The following is a 15,451-nucleotide window of genomic DNA, read 5'->3' on the forward strand; positions in this document are numbered from 1 at the left end:
ATACAACCTCTAAAAAATATGTAAACAGCTATTGTTGTTGACTAAATAACTCACAGCAGAATCCAAAGGCCAGGAAAAATAGAGAGGCTTAGAGTGACGAGTGCCCCCTGCTTTACTCACTCAAGCCGTCCTTGCCTGGCTCTTTTGAGGGCTGCTGGAATCAGGGTAGTTTATGTCCCTAAAAGGTCCAGTGCGTGAAGGGACCGAGGATGTCCCAGGGGTGGGGGTGAGAGAGATTGGGAATGAGAGCAGCTGTGGTGCTAGTGGGGCTCCATGGCTCCATCCAAGAGCAAGCGCTGTTGGGGAAGGAGTGAGGGAGGGGCGAGGACAAAGGGGCCCTTGTCCAGGGAGCAGTGGCTAATTTGAGTGGCATTTCAGTAGACTGGTTCCCAAAGCCCCTTACCTCCCAAAGAAGTGGGTCAGCCGCCTCCAACACACAGCACCCGCCGCGCTGTTTGACCCACCCCCCATCTCTCCTTTCAGCTCTCGTTTTTCATTAGAGCCGTTAGTTTCTAAGCATCAGGAGGGTGGGGAAGGCTGTGCCTCTGAGCCACCGATTTCTGTGTGGCAACGTGCACACTAATGGCCTGCCTGAATGGTGGAATTTGACATTGCTGCTGCAAAATGTGCCTGGGTCAGAGGGCTTTACAAATTGGCTGAGGCTCCATGCCACCCCCTCCTTCTCCACCTCGCCCGGGCATCTTGGGGCCCCTGCTAGCAATACTGTCTGCTGCTCCCTCTCAGGGCCTCAGAAAAGAGAGAGGAAGCGAGAGATGTATTAAACTCTTCAATCTCTGTAAGTACCATTTCCCAGGAGACCAGCTGTAAGGAAGGAGGAAATGCAAGTGCTCGGAACCTAAACAGGTAGGAGGCCTCGGAGGCAACCGGTTCCATGTCACCTCCCCGGGCTTCGGGGACAGTCACGGGCAAGACAGTGATGCTGTCTGAGCGGCAGATAGGCAGAAATTTAGATGTGGCTTTGCTCTCCGCACCAGCCAGAGGGGCCAAGAAAGGCTCTATTTGATAATCACTGAGATGTTCTCAGAGATGGGGAGCCAGACGCACAGAGGGGACAGTGGTGGGGGTGGACTGGAAGGACAAGGTGACCTGGAAGGGCGCACACCTACAGTGTCACTCAGAGTGAGAAAGCACAGCCCTGGGGGGCAGTGGTGGAGCCAAAGTACCTACAGAGAGAAAGCCATTTGGAACACACACATCACTCAGCCCCTGGGCCCTGTCACTCATCCCCAGCGCAGCCCAGCGAGGAACCATCACACAATCAACAATTCTGAGCACTGACGCTGTGCATGGCCCCCCACCAGATCCTGGGATATGGTGGACCAGAGCCCCCACCCACGGGGGGCTTATATTGCAGCCTTGGAGGTAGCCAGGGGGCTCCAGGAGAGGGGCAGGCAGGGTCTGTCCACAGATGCCACCCTGAGAGTGTGAAGAGCAGGGGCTGCGTTCCACCCTCCACACGTGGCGGTGAGGGTCCGGTGGGGACACACAGTCGTGTGATTAGGGCGCATGCCCTGGTGGGAGGGCGGGGATGGTGCTTCCCACCGTGCCCTTGGCCCTGGAGGGGATCAGCCCGCTCTGAAGAGCCTGCAGCCCTAAATCGACCTGATCTGGCATCTGATGTGACTGTCCGGGTCACAGGATGACCAAGGTGTTTTTATTCTTTATCCCAGCTCGGTGTCCCAGAGGCCCTGGGGTCCCTCCTCTTCCACCAGTAGAGCATCTCATTGTTTTATCCATGGCATTTAAAGGGCCACTGAGTGCCCAGGCCTTTGCGAGGCAAAGGCACAGGCTCTTCTGAGTTTGCACGCGGGACTCTTTCCTGCAGCCACCCCTAGGCTCGCCCCTGACAGCCGATAGCTGAGCGTACCAGTGGGCAGGTCCCGCTCTGCTCGTCCGTCTGGTCAGCAGCGGTCAGCCTGAGGCCACTGAAGGGAATCTGGGCAGATACTGGGCCTTCCGGTGGAAGGAGCTGTTGAGCCCTGCTGGGCACAAACTGCTCGTGCATAACCGCTGTGAAACCTGAGCCTATACGCTGCCCCGAGCCCAGGCTTGTCCTTCACCATCTCCTCTACACCACCCTGGTTCACAGCAGGTGATGTACATGGGAGGGTCTTTCTCAGACACCCCTGCTGTGTTGCTAGCTCCTCTCTTCCCACCACCAACCCCATGCTGGACCCAGCGCTGCCCTCAGCCTCCCCGGTGGCTGCTGTCACAAGCTGCTTGCTCTGGCTAAGTCCCCCTTTGGCCTTCTGGCTGTAAGACGGCTTCATTTCTCAGACTCGCTGACCCACAGCCGCCCCTCCGACAGTCTCCGGCCTGGCCATCACCCTGTCTTCTCGCAGATCTTTCCTCTTCATCCATGTCCTCTTCTAAGGCCAGAGACAAGTTAAAATGAAAAAAAAACAACTTAGAGTTGGATGATATTTTCGGGTTTAAAAAAAATTATTGTGGTTGCATGAATTCAACATAATACTTCTCATTTTAAGCACTTTCAAGTATACAATACAGTAGTGTTAATTTCATTCATAATGTTGTGCCACCATCACCACCCTCCATCACCAAAACTTTTCCATGGAGAGATTTGATTTTAATACCCATTTTACAGATAAAGAAATGGACATGCTAGTTATTCAAACCTGTGTTTCTGAATCCAGGACCAGACTTCTTCACCATATAGCCCTGCCCTTCCTCCCCCGAGTTGGATGGGGGTATCTGGAGTTGGGGGCAGTTTGCAGGCTTGGGGTTCACAGTGGCAGTTTAAGACTGGGAGGACAGTGCAGCTCCTTCCAACAAGAATCCCCAATCCAGGCGTTGGTGGGCAATCCCTTGAATTCAGATCCCCAACCCACATGACCTCTGGCCAAGAGTGGGGCACCCCAAGGGACTCCTAACTCTGCCTTCCCACTCCCAGGAATTTCAAGCTCAGAAGAATTTATTTGCAAAAGCCTTGGAGGAGCAGGCGGGAGAACCATCATCTTCCTGTTTTTCCTAGAGGTCTTCCCAGCTCTCCCAACCCCCTGAAACTTTCCCAAACTAGGTCTCCAGGATTGTCAACCCAAGCGCCGGTAGGAGCTGGCCAGAGCCCTCCTGCACTCTGCCTTCCTCTCCACCAGGAATGGGGTGCTGTAGCCGGAAACCCCCCACTGGCCAGTGTTGTTTCCCTAGTTTCTTGGTGGATGTAGCCGAATCCCTGTTTCTGAAAGGACCCCACATTAAGTGCCACAGACTCTAACAGTGAGGACAAAGAAAGAAGACCTGGCTCCAGCATCCTTCCCCTCCTACCGGCCACCTTGAAGCCGTCATGGGGATTCCTGCCACCACATGCAAGGAGGACAGGAGGCAGAGGCCTGCCCCAGGAGACCAAGGTAGGCCTGCAGGAACAAGTCTCCTTTGAGGTCCCCACCTGTGAGCATCAGATGAGCACCTGAGTCACTGTCCCCTCGAGTGGCTCTAGCTTTTGCAAACGTCATGCTTCTTTGCTAATCCATTTTGGGCCCCTTCTCGGAGCTTTTGCGAACCCTGGGACTGTCCTGGGAATCTGTATTTTCTTTTCACAGTTTCTGTTCATTTGAAAAATTAACTTAAATTTTTCATATTAATTTTCAGTCAGTGTGCTAGTTTAGATATATTATTTCCCACCAAAAGCCATATTCTTTAATGTAATCTTGTGGGAGCAGATGTATTAGTGTTGATTAGGTTGGAATCCTTTGATTGAGTGTTTCCATGGAGATGTGACTTAATCAACTCTGGGTAAAACATTTGAGTACATTATTGCCATGGAGATGTGGACCCCGCCCATTCAGGGTGGATCTTAATTAAATCACTGGAGTCTTATAAAAGAGTTCACAGACAGAGGAGCTCAGAGCAGCTGAAAGTGACATTTTGGATAGCAGTTTAGAGACATTTTGGAGATAGCCGTTGAAAGCAGACTTTTTTTTTCTGTGATATACTTTTTTTTTAAAATTCAGTTTTATTGAGATATGTTCACATATCATACAATTATCCATGGTGTACAATTAACTGTTCACAGTACCATCATATAGTTGTGCATTCATCACTCCAGTCTATTTTTTTTAACATTTTCCTCATACCAGAAAAAGTAAAAATAAGAATAAAAAATAAAAGTAAAAAAGAATACCCAATTCACCCCCCCCCACCCTCTTTTTCATTTAGTTTTTGTCCCCATTTTTCTACTCATCCATCCTTACACTGGATAAAGGGAGTGTGACCCATAAGGCTTTCACAATCACACTGTCACCTCTTGTAAACTACATTGTAATACAATCATCTTCAAGAGTCAAGACTACTGGCTTGCAGTTTGATAGTTTCAGGTATTTCCTTCTAGTTATTCCAATACATTAAAACCTAAAAAGGGTTATCTATGTAGTGTGTAAGAGTATCCACCAGAGTGACCTCTCAACTCCATTTGGAACCTCTCAGCCACTGAAACTTCATTTCATTTCATTTCGCATCCCCCTTTTGGTCAGGAAGATGTTCTCGATCCCACGGTGTCGGGTCCAGATTCATCCTCAGGAGTCATATCCTGTGTTGCCAGGGAGATTTACACCCCTGGGAGTCAGATTCCACATGGGGGGAGAGCAGTGAGTTCACCTGCCAAGTTGGGTTAGCTAGAGAGAGAGGGCCACATCTGAGCAACAAAGAGGCTCCGGGGGAGACTCTTAAGCACAATTATAAGCAGGTTTAGCCTCTCCTTTGCAGTAACGAGCTTCATAAGAGCAAGCCCCAAGATAGAGGGCTCGGGATACCAAACCACCCGTCCTCAATGTTTGTGAGAACATCAGCAACAATCCAGGTGAGGAAATCCAACACTTCTGCATTTTCCCCCAGCCCCTCAGGGGGAAAGCAGACTTTTGCTAACCCTTCAGAGATGCTAGCCCAGAGTTTGCTCTGGAGAAGTTAAGAGAGGACAAAACACCCCAAGAGCAACATTTTGAAGAATGCACAGGAGCTGAGAGAGGAGCTGGAACACAACCCAGGATTAGCAGATGCCAGCCACGTACCTTCCCAGCTAACAGTGGCTTTCCGGACACTATTGGCCGTCCTTCACCAAGGGCACACTCGTGTTGATGCCTTACTTTGGACATTTTCATGGCCTTCAGACTGTAAATTTGTAACCAAATAAACCCACTTTATAAAAGCCAATCCATTTCTGGTATTTTGCATAACGGCAGCATTAGCAAACCACAACAGTCAGTTATGTCTGCTTTGCTTGTTTGGAATGTTTTCATGAATTTTGTTTCCCATTTTAAATCATCCCACAGCAAATTAGGTTTAACAAACAAACAAACAAAAGAATGGCCAACTACTAGTTCATGTATTAATTTATCCTAGGTGAATATTATAACATCTTACAATTTAGCTTAGCAAGTTTTTTCCATTAAAAAAAAACTTTTTATTTGGAAAATAATTATAGATTCATAGGAAGCTGTAAGAAAAAAAAGTACAGGGAGGTCCAAGATACCCTACACCCAGTTTCTTCCAATGGGACAGCAACTTACATGACTCTGAGTCGCTTTGCCTTTTTAATTTAAAATTTGTTTTCAGCTAATGGTATTTACTTTTTTTAGGTAAAGTTCTCTTATATTTAATCTACTTTGATGAGGCAAAAAGAAAAGTTCCAACAGGGACAAAGGAATGGTCAATTTTTTTGCTTGGAGATTCTGGAATGAAGGATTTAAAACCTAATTCACTTCACTTTCACATTAAAAGCTGTGGCAACTGGCATAGGCAAAGTTTCCCGGGAACAGTGGCTTCCAAATGCTAGTTTGAAGACAAGGGGGGCCTGCGATTATGACTTTACCCATATGCAATGAAACATTAATGTAGAGAGCTTTTCATTAAGCCAAAATTTATTCAGTCTAAAGTAACTTTATTCTGAAATCATGTCCTTCCTTTTTTGGGGGGGAGGGGGTTAGGGGTTGGGGTTGGGGAGGAGGAGAATGTGTTCTAAAATGATCTTTCTTTTATGAGCAAATGGTGTTGGTGCAGAGCGGCTTGTTGTTTCTCAGTATGTCTAGTTGGCCAAATAAAATGTTGACACCCCTAGGTAGGCTTTCCAAGATCTTTCTGGAATTTTACTGCTCTGTAAACTCCCCAATCTCTGGAAACCCGGTTCTGGAGGAGACTTTGCCTTCCACCATCCCCAGCAAACCCATCCTTCCCTTGCCTGGGGTCAGTCTGCTTACTTGCGCCAGCCCCTTGTGCACAGCCTCTTTCTATTACCTGCTTCTCCATTATTTGCAGACAATTATCTACAATAATCAGCCAATTACGCTTAAAGACAATTATACTCTTCCATCAGCAAATATTGATGTTCTTTTTGTGGGTCTTTTAATGAAGCCGATATTAAGGAGATACCTTATTTACATAAAGTCAAATCGTTCCCTTTCAGGAGGGTTTGGGTTAAACGCAAAAGTTAGAAAATCTTGTCTAGGGAATGAGTGCTTGGGACCTAGGGTTGGGATAGAAGAGGAGTTGGGAGAACTTTTTCCCTCTGGAAAACAGGAGGGGCTGCTTTAAAGGTGAGCTGCCCAGGGGGACCCCTTCCAGGGTGCAGCCCGCCCTCCCCAAGCCAACAAGATCTAAACGTATAGACACAGTTCAGCCCTGCAGGTGAAATCATCCATAAGTGCTGCTCTCCCAACTGTGCCCGCTCTCACTGACCGCAGTTTCAATCTCCTACCTGTCAGCCACCTCTGGGGCTTCCCAGAGCTAATCGTTACAGGGAGCTTGATTGAAATACACTCCTTCCCTCCTCCTTCCCATAAAAGCTTTCCCCCGGGTGAAGCCTGACCCAGGCTGAACGGTGGCCTCTGCTAAGCCAGGGCTCAGAGGTGCCGACTCGGGCAGGATGTAAGCCTGCAGGGAGACCCCATTATGGTTATTGCATGATAAAGAGAAAAAAAAGAGTTGCGTTTTTATCTCCTTGCAAGTGCCCTTCTCTTTATGGTGGGGCCACTACCTGGTAACTATTTGCACTTGACTCCTCATGTGCAAAACAGCGGTGAGATGCAGGTTCTTTTAAAGTTAGAAAAAAAATAAAAAACACTAAAGTCCACCCCTGCTGGGTTTATAAAGAGCTGCTTTCTTCCTGAGCTCTATGGCTTGGTGGCTCTAATCTGAAATTTCTTTTTAATCATAGCAGGAGTCCCAATTAGCATGTTGGGTAATCTTTCAAGTAGAACTGGGAGTTTCATGACCAAAGAGCAGAGGAAATATTGTGTGAAGCCCCTGGGGATCAGGGCAGGCAAGGCAGAGCCATGGGTCTGAGCACATATGTGTGAATAGCATGTGCCCACGCAGGCTGACTTCCACGTCCAGGGTCAGGTGTGTGCACCCCATGCTCTTTGAACCCCAACACTCTACCCAGATCAGAGAGTCACCCTCGTGGCAGGATCTCCAACCAATCCTGCCCCATCCCATGAGCCAGCGGACCAACACACAGGACATGTATGCACATCTATGCTTTCCCCTAAGAATCCAGGGGAAAAAACCAAAGTACATGTGCAAGGCAGTGGGCACAGTTTGGGGCGCCCCTCTGCTCCCCATGAGGCAGGCCGCACCCCCCCCCCCCCCCCCCCCGACTCAACCAGCTCCAAGCAGGACTCAGCTCTGACCTGGAACTGCCAGTGACCTAGTTTCCTTTGTTGTTGTTTTTGAAGTGCTGATGTCAATGCAGAATTCTGCAGAGAGGCTGAGTGAGAAAAAAAAGAAAGAGGAAGGGGGTGGGGGAGAAGAAGGGAAAGAATGGAAGGGAAGGATGGAAAAGAGCCGGGGAGACAGAGAGTTAGCGATAGTGGTAGTAAGGTACCTACAACAGTGCTAACCACATACTATTACCGTCCCCACGGGGCCTGTCTAATACAGCTGGGATCAGTCAGAGTCCTGCGGCGTTTGGCTAAGTAAACAGGGAGGAGGCTGTGCAGGAAGAGCCGCTGACGCCCCCGGCAGGCCCCGGATGCGCCTTCCCTCGGATAAGGAGCCGGGAGCCTGGCACCTCCCTCCACCCGCTCTCCCTAGGTGCCTGGAGGTGCGGGGTTTGCATCAATCTGTCATGCCATTGGTGAGCTGCCGAGCCGCAACCACCCCGCCATTTGGGACTTGGTGGAGGCTCTCCACACTTGCTGGAGCTGGAGGAAATTGGTCTTTGGGGATGCTGAAGGCAGTTTCCTCTGTTCATTTGCTCCCTGGTAACCCACAGACAGAGCTCCGGTGGCAGCCTGCCTGCTCTCACCTCCCATTCTCAGATGCCCTGAGAAAGCTGCAGGGACTGGGGCGGGGAGAGCCCCCAGACTCGCCAATGTGTGGTAGCAAAACTGCGAAGAATTATTCCAACACGCCACCTTTCCAAAGTCTGGATCCTGTCACTTTCTTACCGACTACTGTTGGGGCTGAACTCCCGGCCTGGGACGACAAAGTCGCATGTGCTTTTGATGGTGTCTGCCAACCCCAGCTGCTGCTGCACAGTCTTAGCACAGGGCATTGAGCAGAGCTCACAGGTGAAGCTTCTGGGCACTTCTGGTTGAGCCCTTCATCCACCAACATTTGGTTCTAAATGATAAAACAATCCCAGATGCACACTTTAAAAAACCCAAGGCCACACGTTTCATACATACAATGCATTTCCCCTTCGAAGGTTTTCACCCAGGTGAGTGCCCAAGGATTGCATTTACATGGGGCTGGGGGCTGCAGGGGGGCGGGGGTCAGATACTCTCACTCTCTCGTACCCTTTGGCCCCCAAACAAGCTTGCCCATGGTCAAAGCCATTCTTTCTTGCTCAATAAGCTCATACATATTTCAGGGAAAGAAATTTACAGAGGAGACAAAACCCTCATGCTGAAATTAGACCCCGAAAAATAGGTTACCTGGCAATTACTTGCTTCTAAGTGGAGCATGATCTAGAGGCTGGGTGGGCTGCTGGGACTGCCGCCTTCCAGTTCCAACTTACTGCCTCTTAACCTCTCTCTCAGTCCCTGGTTTGAAAGCAGGGATAATAATTCCTGCCGCCTCTCTCCCTCATGGGCTGCAGGAAGGCGTGGTGAATCAACTCTGAAGAGCTCAGGTTCAGGACGCCGTGTGAGTACACACCATCAACAGCCGCCTCTCGATTCTACGTCGGGCTGATTTATTTACTTCCGTGAAAGAGACAACAATCATCATATTTACACTTCATGCCACAGCTTCCCGCATCTCCCTAGAGCCCCCCTCCCTCTGCTTCTGCTAAGGACTCCACTCAAGATGCTGGTTTCTCTCTCCCAGCCTCTCTCTCGCCTTTCAGATCACACAAGCTTCTTCCCCCCCAGTTGCAATTTGTTGCCACAAAACAGGCCGTCCCACGATACCCACATACACACGAGGCTGCGGGCATCTCTGCGGGAGCAGGAGGAGATGGATTCCGTGGGCAAAAAAAAAAAAGCTTCCTTTGAAGTCAAATGCTGCCAATAATTAAGGAGTAAAGCAGAGGTGTGTGAAAGGTAAATGGATGTTGTTCAAATGTTGCGTCATTTAAAGTGTAGCCTGGTGCTCCTAGTTACTGCCCAGGGCCATGGACCGGTGGCAATTAGGCTGGCCTGGCTCCGGCTTGCCCTGCTGAGGGCTGGGGGAAGGGGTCACGATGCGCCTTTCAGTGACTGCTGTTAGGGGCAACATTTGATTTTTCCCTTCCTTTCTGACTTTTGACAGCCCCCTTCATTTTCAGCAGCTTTCAGTGTGCAGTGCTTTCACATAGACAGAAAATAATATTAGAAGAAAAAGGGGAGAAAGAAAAAGGTTTGAAGGATTCTTATTAGTCCCGAGAATTAGAAAGGCTGCTGCTCCTTAAACATCCCAGTCTGGCTGGGAGAATTGGCAACAGCCAGAGTATTTGACATTCTGTAGCCACAGGGTCCAATTCAAGAGCTCCTTGGGTACCACCTGCCAGGAGCCGGGATAAATGTATATTCTCTGTCCTCGTAGCCCGGCTGAGGGACTGATTCCCCAATACTGATGTGGGAGGGGATGTCATCAGAGGTCCTCTAAAGAATGATGTCTCTATTTCCATGTTAATCTGGGCTGCATAGAGAAGTGAGGCCTGTTTCTTAAAAGCAGGACAGGGCCATCATAGCTCAAAGGACCACAACCAGTGGTTCTGATGTCCTCCCAGAAGGAAGCAGGGGGCGGGGGGGATCCTGGTGGGCGGGAGGGAATTACCCAGCATTCTCACCCCTTCTGCATGGCCCGTCTTTGGACCCCCTTGCTTTCTGATCTTCAGCTCCTGGAAATCATCCCTGGCTCATGCTTGGGCTTTCCAGCTTATGTCCTCAGTGCTTTCAAGATCAAAACCCCAAACTCGTTAACTAAAAACTTTGCTGAGGGAACAACACTCACCGAGGTGCAGAACACGGTGCCAACTCGCTCATTAAAGTGTCTTTCAACAGGAAAACCCATGCCAACAACAGTGGGCCCTTGGCTGCTGCCAGTTCAGACGAAGAGGCTGAAGAAAAGAAAGGAAAACAGCTGTGTCCAGGTCAGAACACATTAAATCTATGGCTGGCAGACTGTGGCAGAAGGCTGTTTATTGCATGCTTTGTGCTACTTTTTTTTTTTTTTTTAGGTGATTTTCCAAAACTTTCTTCCGGTTGGTGATGTGCCTTTTTTTCGATTTTTATTCCTTGAACAGGACACGGGGCGCATGCCTTGTGCCGATGGCTCGTGTTCCTTTGCGCTGTGGTTCAGGTGTCACTAAGCAATTATATCCCAGCCAATAAGAACACAACTCAATCGAACCTGATGCAGAAGAAAGCAGCCACTGGGAAGCATTTGGGGACAGAGAAGAGTGAGTACTGGGCAGTGCAGAGTGGAGCCAAACAGCAGCCCCAGGAGAGAGGGATTCATCCCATTTTTCGCAGAATATTATGGAAATGTGAGCGAGCCCATGGCTTCCCTCACTAACCCAGACTGCCAGAGGAGCACGAGAGAATTCAAGATGGCAGGAAGTCAGCTCTATTAGTTCTCCAGGGCTGCCATAACAAATTACTCCAAATGGGGTAGCTTAAAACAAAAGAGATGCATTCCCACAGCTGTGGAGGCCTATAGTCTGAAATCAAGGTGTCGGCAGAGTTGGTTCCTTCTGGAGGATCCAAGGGAGAATCCATTCCACACTTCAGCTTCTTAGTTTCTGGTGGCCACAAGCTACATGGACATTTCTTGGCTTGCAGATGCATCGCTCCAATCTCTGCCTCTGTCTTCACATCTCCTTCTTCTCTGTCGGTCCTTTCCCCTTCTCTTCTCTTCTAAGGACACTTGTCATTGGATTTATAGGGCCTGCCCTAATCCAGGATGCTCTCATCTCGGGTCCCTTAACAATTACATCCACAAAGACCCTTTTTACCAAATAAGGTCACAATCACAGAGAGCCCCCATTCAGCCCACTTCAACAGCTGAAGCCATGGGGAGAACTGCTCCAGGACAAAAATCTATGACCAGTCTACGTCCCACTGGATCCTCCACCCACCAACGGGAATTTCCCAGCAGCCCTTGGGGCATCTGTGATTGGGAATTTCCCAGCAGCCTTTGGAGCCCTCTGATTTTGGCGCCATAACAAAGTCTCAGGAGCACTGAGCCTTTCCCCAAAGCCAGGCCACACCTTTCAAAACCGTTCCACTGTCTCAGACTGTCACTCAGCCCTGAGCCCCTTCTCTGTGGTGTTTTCCAAGACGGCAGGCCACAGCAGAGCATCTTCCCACAAGGCACCTCGAGGAAGGAAAGGAGCCAAAGGAGAAGGTCACTAAAGCCAAGGATGTCCCTCTTCTCGCACTTGTGCTCACCTAAAGCTCTGCATTGGAAAGGTGCCAAGAGACCGGTGGCCCAGCTCAGAGCTCCTCTCCTATAGGGGCTTTGTGAAAGGTTTACAGCTTTTTCTTATTGCAGCAAGCATGGAAACTCATTATATGCTAAAGCAACCAATTATGCCATTGATCAGTTCTGATAATTACAAAACATTTCCTCTGGTTGAATCAAAATCGACCAACCTGTAATGCCATCCACCCACTACCCCAGATTTGCCTTCTAGAGCTCTGTCAAGGAAGGTCACCACCAGGGTCCCAGAGGCTGTGTCTAATCAGGGTGTGACTATATCCCTCCAGGGGTCACAGGGCACCTGCGGCTAGCTGGACCCACCCCAGGAATTTCAGTCCTAACACAAGCATGGATAGCCACCATAATTTTAAAATTTAACCTACTATATGCTAGGTGCTTTATGTATTTTATTTCTAATCCTCACAACAGGCCTGAAAGGCATTTATTATCATCCCTGCTTTGTACATGACAGAATGGATTCTGAGGTCAAGCTAGTGGAAGAGGGGGGATTTGAACACAGATCTGTCTGACCACAGGATCCTAATACTTTCTACTGCCCCAAGCTGTCTCCCTGATGTGTGAAGAAGAGTCTGTTGCCTGTGCCTGGGGGATGCAAAGTGGGGGAAGGACTAATGTCCTCAAAGCAAGGGTGAGGATGAAGTAGAAATGCCAGTTTCACTTCTAAATCAAGAAATAATGTTTTATTTCAATTTCTCTGAACATATAGTTAAGTTACACTCAGTTACAAAAACAACAAAAAACACAACTGACTCTCGAGAAACGTCAAATATTACATTTCAGCGGATGTGTACAGAACAATCAAATTGTTGTACATCCCCAAGCAGATGGAAACCTTCACCCAAGTCTCTTCCAGAGGTTTGAAAAGAACAGCTCAGGTCTCCGGCCCAGTTATTGTTCTAGAGGGTAAGCTCCATACCTTGAAGGCTGGTTCACACAGAGAAGAAAATGGGACCATGACTACCCCTTACATGTTTGTATTATTATCATCCCTGCTTCATACATGAGAGAATGAATTTTTTGCTTTCTCTTTGCCACAAATCCTTGCATTTGATCCTCACTTCACCCTATGGGGTGGGAGGGACATCGGGAGGTGACCTGGGCTGCTCCATGTGAAGTCCCTTAGGAAAGCAGGATGGTGATATGGTCTCTCTTCTTTCACTCTCCCAACCTGCCCACAGGATATTCACTGTCCCTTTGTGAGCTTCAGAAAGGAGGGTGACGATTCAAGTCCCCGCTGACAAGTTGGGGTGGGAGGACGGATGGGAGAGCAAAAGGCAGGCACATGGCAAGAACCAGTAAGAGGAGCCACGGTGTCACTAAAGCCATGGCGAGGACAAGTTGGAGCCTTGACTACAGCTTCTACCAGGAAATACAGGAGATTAGCAAGACCAGCCAGGTTCCCCTAAGGAGACGGAACCAGAAGTCTTTTGAAATTAAATGTTCTTCCTGCTTGCAAGACCTATTCCGTGGGACCACAAGCTTGCCTTCAGCAATGACAGTGTCAATCCCAGAGAGATCTGGAAGGCTGGCAGTGAATAGTACCCTCTGGTGTGCCCGTGGCCAGACAGAACCTAGATGCAGGAGCTCCTTTGAGGTCACGTTGTCTAATGAATTAAGGTTAACAGCTCAACAGTGAACAAAAGGGCACTAAACTTTACTCTGCTATCACTTTGCTTCTAAGTAAATACTTTGGGGACTGCCTCATTCAGTCATCAAATACCAGTAGTTCCATGAAACTGCAAACAGACGGTGGCCGGTAGGCCTTCAGAATAAATGAGCAGGCCCATCCTTCCGTGAGTGGGTCAGACTGGTATATATATTAGTAATTTTAACCATTTTAAATGGACAGTTCTTTGACATTAAGGACACCAACAACACTGTGTAACTTTCACTGCTATTTCCAGACTATTTTCATCATCCCATGCCAAAATGCACTTTCATTTAGCAATAACTCCCCATACCCCTGGCAACCACTATTCTGCTTCTCTCTCTATGAATTTGCTTATTCTATGTATTTTATACAGACTGGTATTTGCCTCACGCAAAACCCCCAGGACACAGAGAAGCTTAATAGCTCCACTTCAAAGAATGTTGTTGGTTTAAGGATCCCCACAATCCCCACCCAGAAGGGCACAGGCTCCAGCAGCAACTGCTCCCCAGAGCTCGGTCCCCCGGGGCCAGGGAGAGTGGTCCCTGCAGAATAATTCCCCGTAGCCCACATTTCTATTTTAGGGGAACACTCTGCTCTTGTACACACAAAAAAGAAAGAACTGAGGTTTGTGAACATTTTGTTACAGTAATGAAAGTCTTGAAATTCTCACAAAAGGAGAATATGCCTCCCAAAAAGAGCCAAGGCAAATTATTATAGCAGCCGAGTCCTAAAATGAATTTTCAAGTAAAAATATGGCTCATGAGAAGTTGTTATGGCAACTGACATTTAAAAGTAACTGGATCTGGGCAAGTTTCTTCCTCCACCCTCTCTGCAAAATCTTGCAGGAACTTCATGCTAAAATTATGTTTTAATTTTAATTAGCCAAATAGGTCATAAATATAACTTATTCCCAAATCCTTACAATTTCTACCCTGCAAGCAGCTGATCTACTAATGAGAAAATATTTCCACAAAACCCCACTTACCATTAAAAAAATCCTATCCAATGTTTTTTCAAATACAATTTATCAGTTTAAACACATTGCATAATGTGATATTCTGCAGCATTCCATTAAAGTGATAAATAGCATGGGGGAGGGGGGGGACCAAGGACTAAACATACTGCAAACAGTGTAACTGTATTTAAATAACCCAGCCCATTGCCTAGGAAAACACGCTGTTCCTATCCTCAAATACAGTCTAAACTCAGCTGCATATCCCTGACTGTAGGGTATTAATAGCACAGAAGAAGAGGGGGAGCGATGAGAAATGACAAGCAACTTCAGAAGAAATAAAATTTCTACCAGGCTTGGCTATAAGATTACATCAAAGCAGTTCATGTGTTTTAATCCGGGGAGAGAAAGAGCAACTACTTGGGGTTTGTGCCTTGGGGGCTGCCTCTGTGTACTGAACCAGACAGTTTGCATAATGAACAATTTTCATTCAATCAGGATCTCAGCATAGATAGCTCCCACTCAAAGGTCCCAGGCACCGGCTCATAGTTTTTATTCTCCCAGCTCCACCTGCTGGAGAAACAGCCTTCAATAGGGAAAAAAGAATGCAGGACAGCGTCTCCAAGTCACTCTCCTAAAATCAGGTAAATAATGTTGGAGACCTGACTTAAAACACCCCCTTCCCCCAAAGCCCAAAGGGTCTCTGTAAGACCCCAAAAGGTACCAACCTTAACAACGCCTGTCTGAGGGGGAGAGGGCTTGCCGGGTTGTAGAGTGAAAGAAAACCTTTGCCCTTTCCCCTGCTTACTTAATTAGGGATTTTAGAAATTGCTGTTTGCCTCTGAGCCAAGCACCTTCTGGGAGGCTGCACTTGCTGGAAAGCTGTCTGCCCTGAATGACAGATGGACAAGGTCACTGGCTTAAAACACTAGGTGTGGTTTCTACCTGGC

General features: G+C 48.2%; 1 long non-coding RNA gene across 1 annotated transcript; it reads right to left on the reverse strand.

Annotated features, from left to right (window-relative positions):
• Positions 1-8,978: 8,978 nt before the first annotated feature.
• On the reverse strand, positions 8,979-15,451 carry LOC119513971. The gene is made up of 3 exons (XR_005212733.1): positions 15,230-15,451; positions 10,408-10,513; positions 8,979-9,173 (listed from the first exon to the last, which is right to left on the reverse strand). It is a non-coding gene; the product is annotated as an uncharacterized LOC119513971 (long non-coding RNA).

This window comes from Choloepus didactylus, chromosome 18 (assembly GCF_015220235.1).
Source record: "Choloepus didactylus isolate mChoDid1 chromosome 18, mChoDid1.pri, whole genome shotgun sequence".
Classification (NCBI taxonomy): domain Eukaryota; kingdom Metazoa; phylum Chordata; class Mammalia; order Pilosa; family Megalonychidae; genus Choloepus; species Choloepus didactylus.